General features: G+C 49.6%; 1 protein-coding gene across 2 annotated transcripts in view; it reads right to left on the bottom strand.

Annotated features, from left to right (window-relative positions):
- TP53I11 (tumor protein p53 inducible protein 11) overlaps window positions 1-13,661 on the bottom strand; it is a 439,642-nt gene that overhangs the window by 207,588 nt on the left and 218,393 nt on the right. For both annotated transcript variants that reach the window (XM_069221787.1, XM_069221788.1), the window contains exon 2: window positions 11,057-11,119. The gene's annotated coding sequence lies outside the window, so the exon portion shown is untranslated. The remainder of the gene's footprint in view (window positions 1-11,056; window positions 11,120-13,661) is intronic.

Below are 13,661 nucleotides of genomic sequence, written 5' to 3'. Positions count from 1 at the left end.
CCATTATAAAACAGGACTACAAGTCCCAGAATTCAAAGGAAAAAAATCTGGACTGGAGCAGCACATCACGCATGGGCCTGGGGAACTTGCTGCTATGTGCTGGAGCAGATGATGGCGCGGTCCACCTTGCACGGAGTGGACGGGGGAGAGGAAGTCTAGTTTCTCCGTCCCATCTTTGTTTATAATTGGTATGCCCCAGCTTGTACACTTGCGTCTGGCCATGCCCCTCCCCAGGCCCAGCCTTCTGTACAGCACAATAACTCTTCTATGGTTGTTTCTTGCTATCCACCTTAGTAGTAGCTTCATTCAAATAAAAAGAATTAAAGTTCGAGTTAGCCCTGCAAATGTTGAAATGTGTGCTATAGAGAATGGCTTGAAAATCTGCAAATTACACACGAATCTCAGCAATAAAACTAGAACCCGATGAGTTGTCTTACTTGGATTGCAGAAACAGGCAGTATTGAGAGTGTCCTGTAAGCAGGATTGCAGTGACAGGCATTATTGACAGTGTCCTCTAAGCAGGATTGCAGTGGCAAGCAGTATTGACAGTGTACTGTAAGCAAGATTGCAGTGACAGGTAGTATTGACAGTGTCCTGTAAGTAGGATTACAGTTACAGGCAGTATTGACAGTGTCCTGTAAGCAGGAATGCAGTGGCAAGCAGTATTGACAGTGTACTGTAAGCAGGATTGCAGTGACAGGTAGTATTGACAGTGTACTGTAAGCAGGATTGCAGTGACAGGTAGTATTGACAGTGTCCTGTAAGCAGGATTGCAGTGACAGGCAGTATTGACAGTGTCCTCTAAGCAGGATTCGAGTGGCAGGCAGCATTGACAGTGTCCTGTCAGCAGGACTGCAGTGGCAGGCAGTATTGAGAGTGTCCTCTAATTAGGATTGCAGTGACAGTCAGAATTGACAGTGTCCTGTCATCAGGATTGCAGTGGCAGGCAGTATTGACTGTGTCCTGTAAGCAGGATTGCAGTGGCAGGCAGTATTGACTGTGTCCTGTCAGCAGGACTGCAGTGGCAGGCAGTATTGACAGTGTCCTGTCAGCAGGACTGCAGTGGCAGGCAGTATTGACAGTGTACTGTAAGCAGGATTGCAGTGACAGGCAGTATTGACAGTGTCCTCTAAGCAGGATTGCAGTGACAGTGACAGGCAGCATTGACAGTGTCCTGTCAGCAGGATTGCAGTGGCAAGCAGTATTGACAGTGTACTGTAAGCAGGATTGCAGTGACAGGTAGTATTGGCAGTGTCCTGTAAGCAGGATTGCAATGACAGGCAGTATTGACAGGGTCCTCTAAGCAGGATTGCAGTGACAGTGACAGGCAGCATTGACAGTGTCCTGTCAGCAGGATTGCAGTGGCAAGCAGTATTGACAGTGTACTGTAAGCAGGATTGCAGTGACAGGTGGTATTGACAGTGTCCTCTAAGTAGGATTGCAGTTACAGGCAGTATTGACAGTGTCCTGTAAGCAGGATTGGAGTGGCAGGCAGTATTGACTGTGTCCTGTCAGCAGGATTGCAGTGGCAGGTAGTATTGACAGTGTCCTCTAAGTAGGATTGCAGTGACAGTGACAGTCAGCATTGACAGTGTCCTGTAATCAGGATTGCAGTGACAGGTAGTATTGGCAGTGTCCTGTAAGCAGGATTGCATTAACAGGCAGTATTGACAGTGTCCTGTAAGCAGGACTACAGTGACAGGCAGTTTGGACAGAGTCCTGTAGGCAGGATTGCAGTGGCAAGCAGTATTGACAGTGTACTGTAAGCAGGATTGCAGTGACAGGTAGTATTGGCAGTGTCCTGTAAGCAGGATTGCAATGACAGGCAATATTGACAGTGTCCTCTAAGCAGGATTGCAGTGACAGTGACAGGCAGCATTGACAGTGTCCTGTCAGCAGGATTGCAGTGGCAAGCAGTATTGACAGTGTACTGTAAGCAGGATTGCAGTGACAGGTAGTATTGACAGTGTCCTGTAAGCAGGATTGCAGCGGCAGGTAGTATTGACAGTGTCTTGTAAGCAGGATTGCAGTGACAGGTAGTATTGGCAGGGTCCTGTAAGCAGGATTGCATTAACAGGCAGTATTGACAGTGTCCTCTAAGCAGGATTGCAGTGACAGGCAACATTGACAGTGTCCTGTAAGCAGGATTGCAGTGACAGGCAGTATTGACAGTGTCTTGTAGGCAGGATTGCAGTGACAGGCAGTATTGACAGTGTGCTTTAAACAGGATTGCAGTGACAGGCAGTGTTGACAGTGTGCTTTAAGCAGGATTGCAGTGACAGGCAGTGTTGACAGTGTGCTTTAAGCAGGATTGCAGTGACAGGCAGCATTGACAGTGTCTTGTAGGCAGGATTGCAGTGACAGGCAGTGTTGACAGTGTGCTTTAAGCAGGATTGCAGTGACAGGCAGTGTTGGCAGTGTCCTGTAAGCAGGCACGTTTGAACCGTATAGATCATTATAGTGGTGTCAGTCCTCGCCCGCAGCAGGTTACACATACATCTTATCAAGAGTCCTTTTGGTTATCTTAACTATCATTGCAACCCCAGACTTGCCTGACGTACAAAGGTTGGTGGGGCGCACATTTACCCTCTTCGGCTACTCTACCAGCAGGTACATTGGGTTACCACGTGTAAGTTAGATGATACTGGTACAACTAACCAGAAAGTCACAGATGTGATGGTCGGTAGGGCCAACTCAGGTGTTCATCCTCTTAGGATCGATAAAGAGGACTCTACTGAGTTGGGTAAGAACAATATCTCTTTTTTATATCTGACAAATCTTGGAGCACTAGGAAAGAGGCTACCTCCAGCATTAGCAACACCAAGCGGTTTGGCTTTTGTATATGAAAACATGCTTGCAAGCTTATACATTATGTATACATTGAACCGTTTTACATAGAGCTGACTGCATGGAGAGGTATCACCACGCTGTACAAAACACAATAGTCATTGCATATATCGCATCAGATTAAACTTTGATAGCATACTAATGAAGATGGAAACGTATACATATATATAGGGGAGTTTGCCATATCAATTACTGGTGCGTCAATGTCTTCTGGCCTATTCAGTCTGTGGAGTTTAATTGTTGTGCAGGTGAAATAAATGAGTTTTTAGTGGGGGGTTTTGGGGTCTTTTTTTTTAAAGAGAAAGTCTGTGATAGCCCTCAGATTCCCGGGGAGGGAGTCCCACAGCATGCTTTATGGTTAAGCCTGGTTTGCACTTTGGTGAGGAAAGAGTATTGGCTTCTTGAACCTCTCAGTTCTCTGGTCCCCATACTGGTTGGTCTGGGGGGGTTCTTCCAGTCATCTGGTCACCATACTTGTTGGTCTGGGGGTTCTTCCAGTCCTCTGGTCACCATACTTGTTGGTCTGGGGGTTCTTCCAGTCCTCTGGTCACCATACTTGTTGGTCTGGGGGTTCTTCCAGTCTTCTGGTCACCATACCTGTTGGTCTGGGGGGTTCTTCCAGTCCTCTGGTCCCCATACTTGTTGGTCGGGGGGGTTCTTCCAGTTCCCTGGTCACCATACTTGTTGGTCTGGGGGGGGGGGGGGTTCTCCCAGTCCTCTGTTCCCCATACTTGTTGGGCTGGGGGGTCTTCCAGTCCTCTGGTCACCATACTTGTTGGGCTAGGGGGTTCTTCCAGTTCTCTGGTCACCATACTTGTTGGTCTGGGGGTTCTTCAGTTGATGGGATTGAAAGATAAGCAGTATACATTAAATATCACCCTTGCCTCCATGGGAAGCCAGTAAAGGTCTTAATGTAGGTGTTATGTGGTTGAGTTTTATCTTGGAGATAAACACTCTAGCCGCAGAGTGAAACATTGTTTGAAAAGGAAGTGGTTGTTTGAGGTGCACCTGTGAGTAGAATTGTCCTTGCGTCCAGTCGCAACACCACTAATGCGTGAGCTGCTGATTTCCAATCTTGTTGGTGAGATAAATCTTTGTTTTGTTTTTCAGATGGAATTGGGGAAGTAGTTTACCAGTTGGTGAATTTGTTTACATGAGTGGATAGGGATAAGCTATTGTATGGAATGAAACCAAACACAGTAGCTTCATGCTATAGGTTTAGAGAGATACATGGAAACCACAATGGTTCTAGGAGGTAATATTGATATATAACACAAATTATCAAAAAAAAGAAAAGAATGAAGCTAATAAAACGGTGAACAAAAATTCAAAACATTTAAGATTGTTATTTAATAGTGATTCTTTTCACTGCGCAATATACAATTTTTGCCCCACATGTTATACTTAACAAACATATGAGAACAGTGTACAGTGCAAACAAAAAACACAGGCAAAGGGTCTCAAAATCAATTAAATATTTCAAAATCCTAAGGTCTTTGGACTTAGTGCTCTCCAATTATTAAAAAACGGTTAAAACTTTACAAGGACTGGATATTCATTTTAGGGCAGAGTTTCTAGAAAAGACTTTGTGGATGGTAACATGTTTTGCTTTGCGGCCAGTAAAAAAGGTTGTTCTCGTTTTTGTTCATGTGCTCTAAATTTCTTTTGTCCTGATGAAGACCCAGTAAATTTCAAGGGTCGAAACGTCATTGATGCATCACTGGCAAATTGGGGATGAAACATTAACTCTGATAGGTGTCATCCTTTGTGAACTATTTAATTGATTTTGAGACCCATTGCTTGTGTTTCTTTGCATAGGTTCAGAGAGAAGCATCAGGTTTGAGTTCAGCCAGCAGTGATGGGTTGAATTTAATATGAGGTTTAGGCCATACCAGACGGCATTCAGTGTTTTGAGGATTTTAACATCAGTGAATGGAGTGCTGGATTGTCATGATGGATTGTAGAATTTGATTGTCTTGAGTTTGAGGAATGCACATAAGAGGTAGTGAATGGATGGCAGGAGCACATGCCTATGACGCACATGTAATGAAGCATACACTACTCCCGCCCATGCTACACGTGTTGTCGGCTGTAGCAAGGATGGACTAATGGACTAACAGAACGAGAGAACCACCAAACTCTGTCCTGGTCAGGACATAAAAATCTTTATATTTCTTTGTCAAAACTTTATGTTGCAACCCACAGTTCTTATTTTCTTTTCCCTTCCTTATGACATCTTCCCTTCAGGAAGCAAGTCGTCCTCCTCAGTCTTGGCTGGAGCACCACACTTACTCCTCCCTCCAACAAGGCGCTATCTTAAACTCTAACCACCTTCTGAAGAGCGAAGTACTTTTTCAATCTTTGTTTCGACTCTGGTTTTAACTCTCTCAGTCTCCCACACTGAACAATTTGACTCTTTCAAAAACTTGAAATTGTTTCTCTCTTTTTATTTCTCCTAACCAATCCTTAATCTCGATGCTCATTCGCTCTTACCCCCAAACTTCCCAAAAAAGGTAGAATGATTCTTCCCGCATAACATCCTTCCTCTCAGTGAAAACATAAAGATTCCCCTTTCCCCTGTAGCACAACACCCCACTCGCTTCTTTCCTCCAGGCCCAGCAGCTCCTAATTTTTAATTGTGCACTTTCATTAATACAACACCCACTCACAGAGCTGGACACACCCTAGACACCATCTTCTCCTCCAGTGACAGAATCAAATTCACCACACCACAGAACTCTCCTGGACCGACCACACAATCGCCCACTTCACCATCTCCAAGGCCCAGCACACCATTACCAAGCACCGAAGCGCCACCCACCACAGCTGGGGAAATGTAACAGAGTCAAGGGACACAGAATCTCAGGACCATACCACCCGGCACGTCAACCAGCGTCGACCAGGCCATCCACAACTTCTCCGCCTGGATCATCAAATGCGTCAACAAAGTCACTCCTCTGAAACCAGCAAAAGCTAACAGAAAGTCTGGACAAGACAACTGGTACACCCCAGAGTTCAGAACCACCAAGTGTAACTGTCTTCTACTCAAGAAGTGATGGCACATCTCCAAGGACCCCTCCGACAGAGCCGCAATCCAAACAGTACTCAGCGACTTCCACCGGCACCATCAAAGAGGCCAAAAGAACAGCCATCACTGACTGCATCGATGCCGCAACCAACCACACCAAGGAACTCTTCAAAAGCATCAAGGAAATCTCCTACCTGACTGCCAAAGAAAACACAGTACACCCCTCACAACAACGCTGTGACTCTCTATACGACTACTTCAACTGCAAGATTGCCAATAGCTACAACAACTTCAACCCTCAACCCACTTCGCTCAACTCGACAACTTTATCCAAACAGTGAATCTCAGCCCAGGCATAACCACCTGGTCCTCACTGGACGTCCAGACCACCGCTACCAGCATGTCCTCCATCCATTCCGGGGCACCCACCAACCCCTGTTCCCACCATCTCTTAAACCTTTGACTCAAAATAATCATCACTGAACTTGGAAGCATGCAGACATCAGACCCCTCCTAAAGAAGCCCTGAGCCGACCCCCAACAACCTCAGGAACTACCGGCCAATCCCTCTTCTCTCATACCCAACCAAAGTATTCGAGAAGGCCATCAACCAACAGCTCACTGACTAACTAGAACAGAACCACTTACTCGACGTATCACAATCAGGCTTCCGGGCCAACCATAACACCAAGTCTGTGCTCATCGCCGCAACAGACATCAGAATCCCCCTTAACCAAGGAGAAACAGTGGCTTTGATTCTCCTCGACCTGTCTGCAGCTTTCAACACCGTCATCCACCACATCCTCACGGACAGACTCCATAACATTGGAACTTAAGTGGATCACCTTATTCCTCTCAGGATGCACCCACAGCGTCTGCCTACCTCTTTTCTCCTCCGCTCCCAAAAACATCATATGCCGCGTGCCCCAAGGATCAACATCTACATGACCCCCTCCCTTGCGGACATCATCAGATCCCACAGACTCATCATCTCCTATGTCAATGACCCCCAGCTTGTCTTCTCGCTCACCAAAGAACCTTCTAACACCAAGACCAACTTCCGTAATGCCGTGAGCGACAAAGTCGACAGGATGAGGCACAGCTGCCTAAAATTGAACTCCGACAAAAGAGAGGTACTGATCTTTGGGAAGAACACATCCACCTGGGACCACAGCTGGTAGCCAGAAGAACTCAGACCCACTCCCACACCGACTGACCACGCTCGCAATCTCGGCATAATCTTGGGTAGCCAACTGACCATGAAATAAGTCAACACAGTTGCCTCCTCTTGTTTCCATACCCTCCGCATGCTCTGCAAAATCTTCAGATGGGTCCCAGTAAACACCAGAAAGATCATCGCACAAGCCCTCGTTACCAGCCGCCTTGACTACGGCAACACACTCTACACCGGTATCCCCTCCTGTCTCATCAGAATACTGCAGACAATACAGAATGCGGCAGCCAGCGCCTCCCCAAGCGTACCCACATCACTCCTCACCTCAGGAAACTCCACTGGCTCCCTGCCCAAAAAAGATGCCGGTTCAAGACGCTCACAGACGCCTACAAAGCCCTCCACATACTGGGACTGCCCTACATCAACCACTGGCTGAACTTCCATCTTCTCTTGAGATGCCTGCGCTGCTCCTCACTCGTCCTCGCACAAGTCCCACCTCATCCGTCGCCCCTGCTGCAGGGGCCGCGCATTCTTCTACATCGCCGCCAAAGCCCCAAAGTGTCCTCCCTCTCCAACTCCAAACGGCATCCTCCCTAGCAGACTCAGAAAGCAACTGAAGCCCAGGCTCTTTGATGCACTCGCAGCAAACTCAGCGCCCAGATGCCCCGAGGGGAGATAGTGTTGCGCTCTAAAAATGATGATTGATGTGCAGGACCAGAGTGTTGTTTCAAAAATAGCTGGCTTTTAGTTCAAGCAAGATGGGGGCCATAGTCCCCTTCCACCACTCCTAGAGCAGCCGCCCTTTGCAAGCACCTCACAAAAACTGTGCCGCATTCATTAGCATAAGCACCACAAGTAATCCCCTCCTTGCAGAGGTGAATGGACAGGTGAAAAGCAGGCAACGTGAGTGGAGGGCTACAGAGAAAAGAAAGGAAGGGGGAAATGGGAGGAGAGCAGGGAGCAAAGGAATGCAGGGTGACAGAGGCTTGGACCTAACTGAAGAAGACTAAATATTGAAAAGAAGTGATTCAGCATTCATCGGAGAACTGGCAGTGTGGGGCAGACAGTGCTTAATTTGTAAATAATAAGGTGCCGGTGCCCAAAGCCCACCTCAAACAGGCAGCTGCTGCAATTAAATGTGTGAACACGGAATACTCAGGAAGCGTAAACCTGGATCCATCTCTGGCCTCTTTAGTCCATTTACAGCCACTCCCTGCATTTCAGCTGACTCTTGCAGCTTTCTCGCTTTGTGACGCTTTTTCGTTTTTCCCTTCATCCGTCTTTCCCATATGCCTCTTTTGCTCGCAGTAAATGCTTGAGGCAGAATAATAATCGCCGGCCCTCACAAATAAGTGCAGGTTCTCAGCACCGGAAATAACACGCACAAATTAAGCACTGGGGGTAGGGAGTGGTCAGGTAACTCAGAGGATTGATTAAACTGGCCATGCTGCTGTTTGAAAACCGAGATTCTTCATTGTGAATGTCACTCTCATCTCTACAGAAAACACTTGTAAAATCAGGGGGAGCCTGTGAGACAGTTCTGCTATCTCTCGCAACAGGCTATACATCCTGTACAGCTGGAGGGTTAACTCTGCTGAGGTCTGAGCCTGAGAGATAGCTCTGCTGTCTGTAACAAACTCAAGAGTTTGTGTAATCTGTTGTGTGCTGTGAGGCATCACGGGGGTGGGAGACTAACATGAGGGGGTTTGCTAGTGCATGTTTGTGTTTAGCTGTGACAGTGGCCATCAAATTGTACCTTGCAGGGGGGGCCCCAAAGTTGTTGTTACTCCAGTGATGCGCTTCCTACATTGACTCAGCCGCTGGTTGAGATGCCTCACTGCTTGAACTGAGTGAGTGCCCTGCGCTGCCTGCAGGGACTGACCCTCTGCGCTGCCTGCACTGAGCGAGTGCCCTGCGCTGCCTGTAGGGATTGACCCCCTGCGCTGCCTGCACTGAGCGAGTGCCCTGCGCTGCCTGCAGGGACTGAGCCCTCTGCACTGAGCGAGTGCCATGTGCTGCCTGCAAGGACTGAGTCCCTGCGCTGCCTAAACTGAGCGAGTGCCCTGCGCTGCCTGGAGGGACTGAGCCCCCTGCACTGAGCGAGTGCCATGTGCTGCCTGCAAGGACTGAGTCCCCTGCGCTGCCTAAACTGAACAAGCGCCCTGGCTGCCTGGAAGGACTAAGACCTCTGCACTGACTCAGCCCCCTCCACTGTCTGCACTGCCTGCTCCGAGTGAGTGAATGCTCTGCTTGCATTTATTGAGCCGCCTGCGCTCCCTGTACTTACTGAGACTCCTGCATTCCCTTCACTGACTGAGCCCCATTCACTCCCTAAACTGACTAATGCCCCTGAGCTGCGAGCTCTGACTGAGCCACCTGCACTGACTGAGCCCGTGGACTGCCTGCTCTGAGTGAGTGGACTGCGCTGCTTGCACTGACTGAGGCATCTACGCTGCCTACGCTGACAGAGCCCCATGCACTGAAGGAGCCCCGTGAGTTACCTGCACTGACCGCTTGACTGTCTGCTCTCAGTGAGTGGACTGCGCTGCTTGAACTAACTAACCGCCCCTGCTGCCTTCACTGACTGAGAAGCCTGTGTTGTCTGCACTGACTGAGCCCCTTGCAGTGACTGAGCGCCCTTCACTGCCTGCGGTGTCTGCACTGACTGAGGCGTGTGCGCTGCCTGCACTGAATGAGGTGTCTGCACTGACTAAGCCACCTTCGATGCCTGCTCCGAGAGAGCGTCCGCGCTCCCTTCACCCCAGTGCCCATGTACTGAATAATAGAAGGGGGTGTCTCTGACCTGCACCTCGGTGCCCTGTGTACCCAATAACAGAAGGGGGTGTCTCTGACCCGCACCTCGGTGCCCCATGTACTGAATAACAGAAGGGGTGTCTCTGACCCGCACCTCGGTGCCCTGTGTACCCAATAACAGAAGGGGGTGTCTCTGACCCGCACCTCGGTGCCCGGTGTACTCAATAACAGAAGGGGGTGTCTCTGACCCGCACCTCGGTGCCCCGAGTACCCAATAACAGAAGGGGGTGTCTCTGACCCGCACCTCGGTGCCCTGTGTACTCCATAACAGAAGGGGGTGTCTCTGACCTGCACCCAGGTGCCTCGTGTACTCAATAAGAGAAGGGGGTGTCTCTGACCTGCACCTCGGTGCCCTGTGTACTCAATAACAGAAGGGGGTGTCTCTGACCCGCATAACAGAAGGGGGTGTCTCTGACCCGCACCTCGGTGCCCTGTGTCCTCAATAACAGAAGGGGGTGTCTCTGACCCGCATAACAGAAGGGGGTGTCTCTGACCGCACCTCGGTGCCCTGTGTCCTCAATAACAGAAGGGGGTGTCTCTGACCCGCACCTCGGTGCCCTATGTACTCAATAAGAGAAGGGGGTGTCTCTGACCTGCACCCCGGTGCCTCGTGTACTCAATAACAGAAGGGGGTTTCTCTGACCCGCACCTCGGTGCCCTGTGTACCCAATAACAGAAGGGGGTTTCTCTGACCCGCACCTCGGTGCCCTGTGTACTCAATAACAGAAGGGGGTGTCTCTGACCCGCACCTCGGTGCCCTGTGTACTCAATAACAGAAGGGGGTGTCTCTGACCCTGCATCCCGGTGCCCTGTGTACTCAATAACAGAAGGGGGTGTCTCTGACCCGAACCTCGGTGCCCTGTGTACTCAATAACAGAAGGAAGTGTCTTTGACCTGCACCCCGGTGCCCTGTGTACCCAATAACAGAAGGGGGTGTCTCTGACCCGCACCTCGGTGCCCTGTGTACCCAATAACAGAAGGGGGTGTCTCTGACCCGCACCTCGGTGCCCTGTGTACCCAATAACAGAAGGGGGTGTCTCTGACCCGCACCTCGGTGCCCTGTGTACCCAATAACAGAAGGGGTGTCTCTGACCTGCACCCCGGTGCCCTGTGTACTCAATAACAGAAGGGGTGTCTCTGACATGCACCCCGGTGGCCCCGCAATACCCAATAACAGAAGGGGGTGTCTCTGACCTGCAGCCCAGAATGCACTCCGCTCAGCTCCGGGGCTCCACAGCTCATGCCTGTCCGGGGAGCCTGTGAAGAGAGAAAGGAAACTCGTCATGCCCTGGTTACTATTTGCCATCTTTTTTCGGAGTCATAAAATAGATTTTTATTATGCACACATTCTAAATTAAATTAGTCTTTCGGACCACCACCGGAAGCGGGGCCTGTCTCCGGAGGGCAGAACCGCAAGGTCTGGACACAGTAAACTTTGGGAAGGAGGCCGCAGTGGGAACGGGTTATTCAGATGGTCGGATAGCTCAGTGGGTCAGAGCGCCTGCGGCCGAGATCCGCGGACAGCCTCAATGCCACGATCTGTATCTCAGCATCACCTACGCGTTTCTTGAGGAGGCGCTCCATGGAAGGGGGTTACGATTCACAATAATCCCTACCAGTGCCAGAGTATCTGCTTGTTTCTGAGAAGTACCGGTATTCAGTACCGCACAGTACCGGCCCATTTAAAGCACTGAGTACCGCATAAGCGCCAAGGAACATTGATGTTTGCAAGAAGCGCTATATGTGATTTTTTTTTTCTTTCGTGAAAGAGAAAATTGAAGCAGGTCGCAATCCTAAAATAAATAGCCTAGGGAGTAATTTCACAGGAAGTGACATCACAAAAACTGATGTAATTCCTCACAAAGTTATGGCGTCTATTTTACCAAAATAACAATCATGCAAAATGTAAAAGTAAAATCTGTTTCTTTGTTTTACTTCTTATAAAAAACATATATGGTTTTCCACACAACAACGTAAAATAGTGCTTAGAAATAAGCAAAAGAGACACTATTTTTATGCAGACGCGTGGAACTCGAAATAACATTTTAAATTGCATGAAAGACTAAAACGAAATCGCAGCTATGTTTTTTTAAACAGTCTAACTTGCTAGATTGCAAGCAGCTGCTGTGCTGAGTCACAAGGCGCTCCTTCAGTAAAAGGAACGGAGTCCTCTCTCTAAAAACAGTGGAGGGACTCCGTCCACCCCGGACTTGCGCCCTGGCTTGGACGGGCATCCCCCATGGGAAGGGCACGTCCAGTACTCTCCACCTCACTTGGCTGGGGGTAGTTGTGTGAAAGGGGAGCCTTGTGCCTGACTCGGGCACAGTAGCTGGTCCGCGCCCCCCTCTCTCTACAGCCCCCCTTGAGCTCTCCTCCACCTCTTGGGCTCTCTTCCACCTCGTGGCCCCCAGGCTTGTACCCGAGCCTGAAGTACCGAGGGCTCCCGGGCCATACCCTCTTCGTGACCGTAACACTACAGACCAGAGTGTGTGGGCAGGGGGGCGGCAGAACTAGAGAACCCCCCCCCCCCCCCTCCCTCGCCTTCATCTAGTTTACCTGGTTGTAACTCTAAGCACCTGCCACTCTCCCTCGGAGCTGGAGACACATTCTAATATTAAATATCATTGTGTTCTCATATAGCGCTTCGAAGCACTGTAGAACACCTTTAACTTCTATCCATGGTATTCCCTTCTTCACTGCAGAATCAAATGATTTACAGGTCTCACAGAACTTAGCAGCAGGTACTCAACCCGTGGGGCTAGCGTGATGTTTCTGTTTAGATATGGTATAGTAATATGGTGTCGAGCATCTCACCCGAGAGGGTATCCTGGCACCTAAAGAAGGCTGGTGCACATGGGCGTCATTTAGGGGTCGGAGCTGCGACCCTTGGCTTGCCCATTGCGACCCCTGGCCCTGCATTTACGACACCAAAGGTGGCAAAATTAGTGACAGAGACACAGGAGCAGCTTGTCATCATGGACATCGGCTGAGGCTCCAATCTCCTTGGTTTATTTTTCATGTTTTTATTACACTAATAGTGAATGATGACGTATTCACCATGAGTGTAATAAAATGGAGTACAATTAGTTCAAATATGACCTTCCCTAGCACCTTAGGGAAGTCAAAAATGATTTTACATGTATTTAGTGTGCGTGCAGGTGAGAGTGTGTATGTGATGGAGTGCGTGCATGTGTGGTTGTGTGTGAATGTGCAAGCATGTGTGTGTGAGTGAACGAAACACTTCGATGATGTGCGACCACTCTTCCACTACGCCTGGTCTTTTGGTGAATTGACGCCCACCGTGGGGCAGCCCTGGGTGGGACTTACCGGAACAGCTAGGTCTTCACTTTCTTGTGGAATTCAAGAACTGAACTGGCGGCTCTGACGAGTGAGGGGAGGACGAGCCAGGTAGGAGAGCGCACGTCCGCCGGCTCTGCGTCGGCGAGTACGAGCCGAGCCGAGCCGAGCCGGTTGTGGGATGGAATTTGATGGGCTGTGGCGGTCAGCGGGGCCTAAGTTATCGAGGGCTCTGTATGTGTGTGTGAGGAGCTTGAAGAGTGCATGTTTGTGAACTGGAGGCCAGTGAAGTTCTTTCAGGTGGGGGGAGGTGAGTTTACGCATGAGCACGCCGGCAGCGTTTTGAAAGATCTGGCGTCTCTTGGAGAGATGTGTGTGATGCCGACGCAGTGTTCCCGCACTACAGCTGTGGAGACCGGGGCAGTGTGGCGGTTCAGCGGGTGCAGAGCGCGAGCCACCTGAAGATTTTTCTGACGAGCTTGTGGATGTGGAGGCAGGAGGA

This window comes from Pleurodeles waltl, chromosome 3_1 (genome assembly GCF_031143425.1).
Source record: "Pleurodeles waltl isolate 20211129_DDA chromosome 3_1, aPleWal1.hap1.20221129, whole genome shotgun sequence".
Classification (NCBI taxonomy): Eukaryota; Metazoa; Chordata; class Amphibia; order Caudata; family Salamandridae; genus Pleurodeles; species Pleurodeles waltl.
The sequence above is the reverse complement of the archived record's forward strand: the minus strand, read 5'-3'. Positions and strand labels throughout refer to the sequence as shown.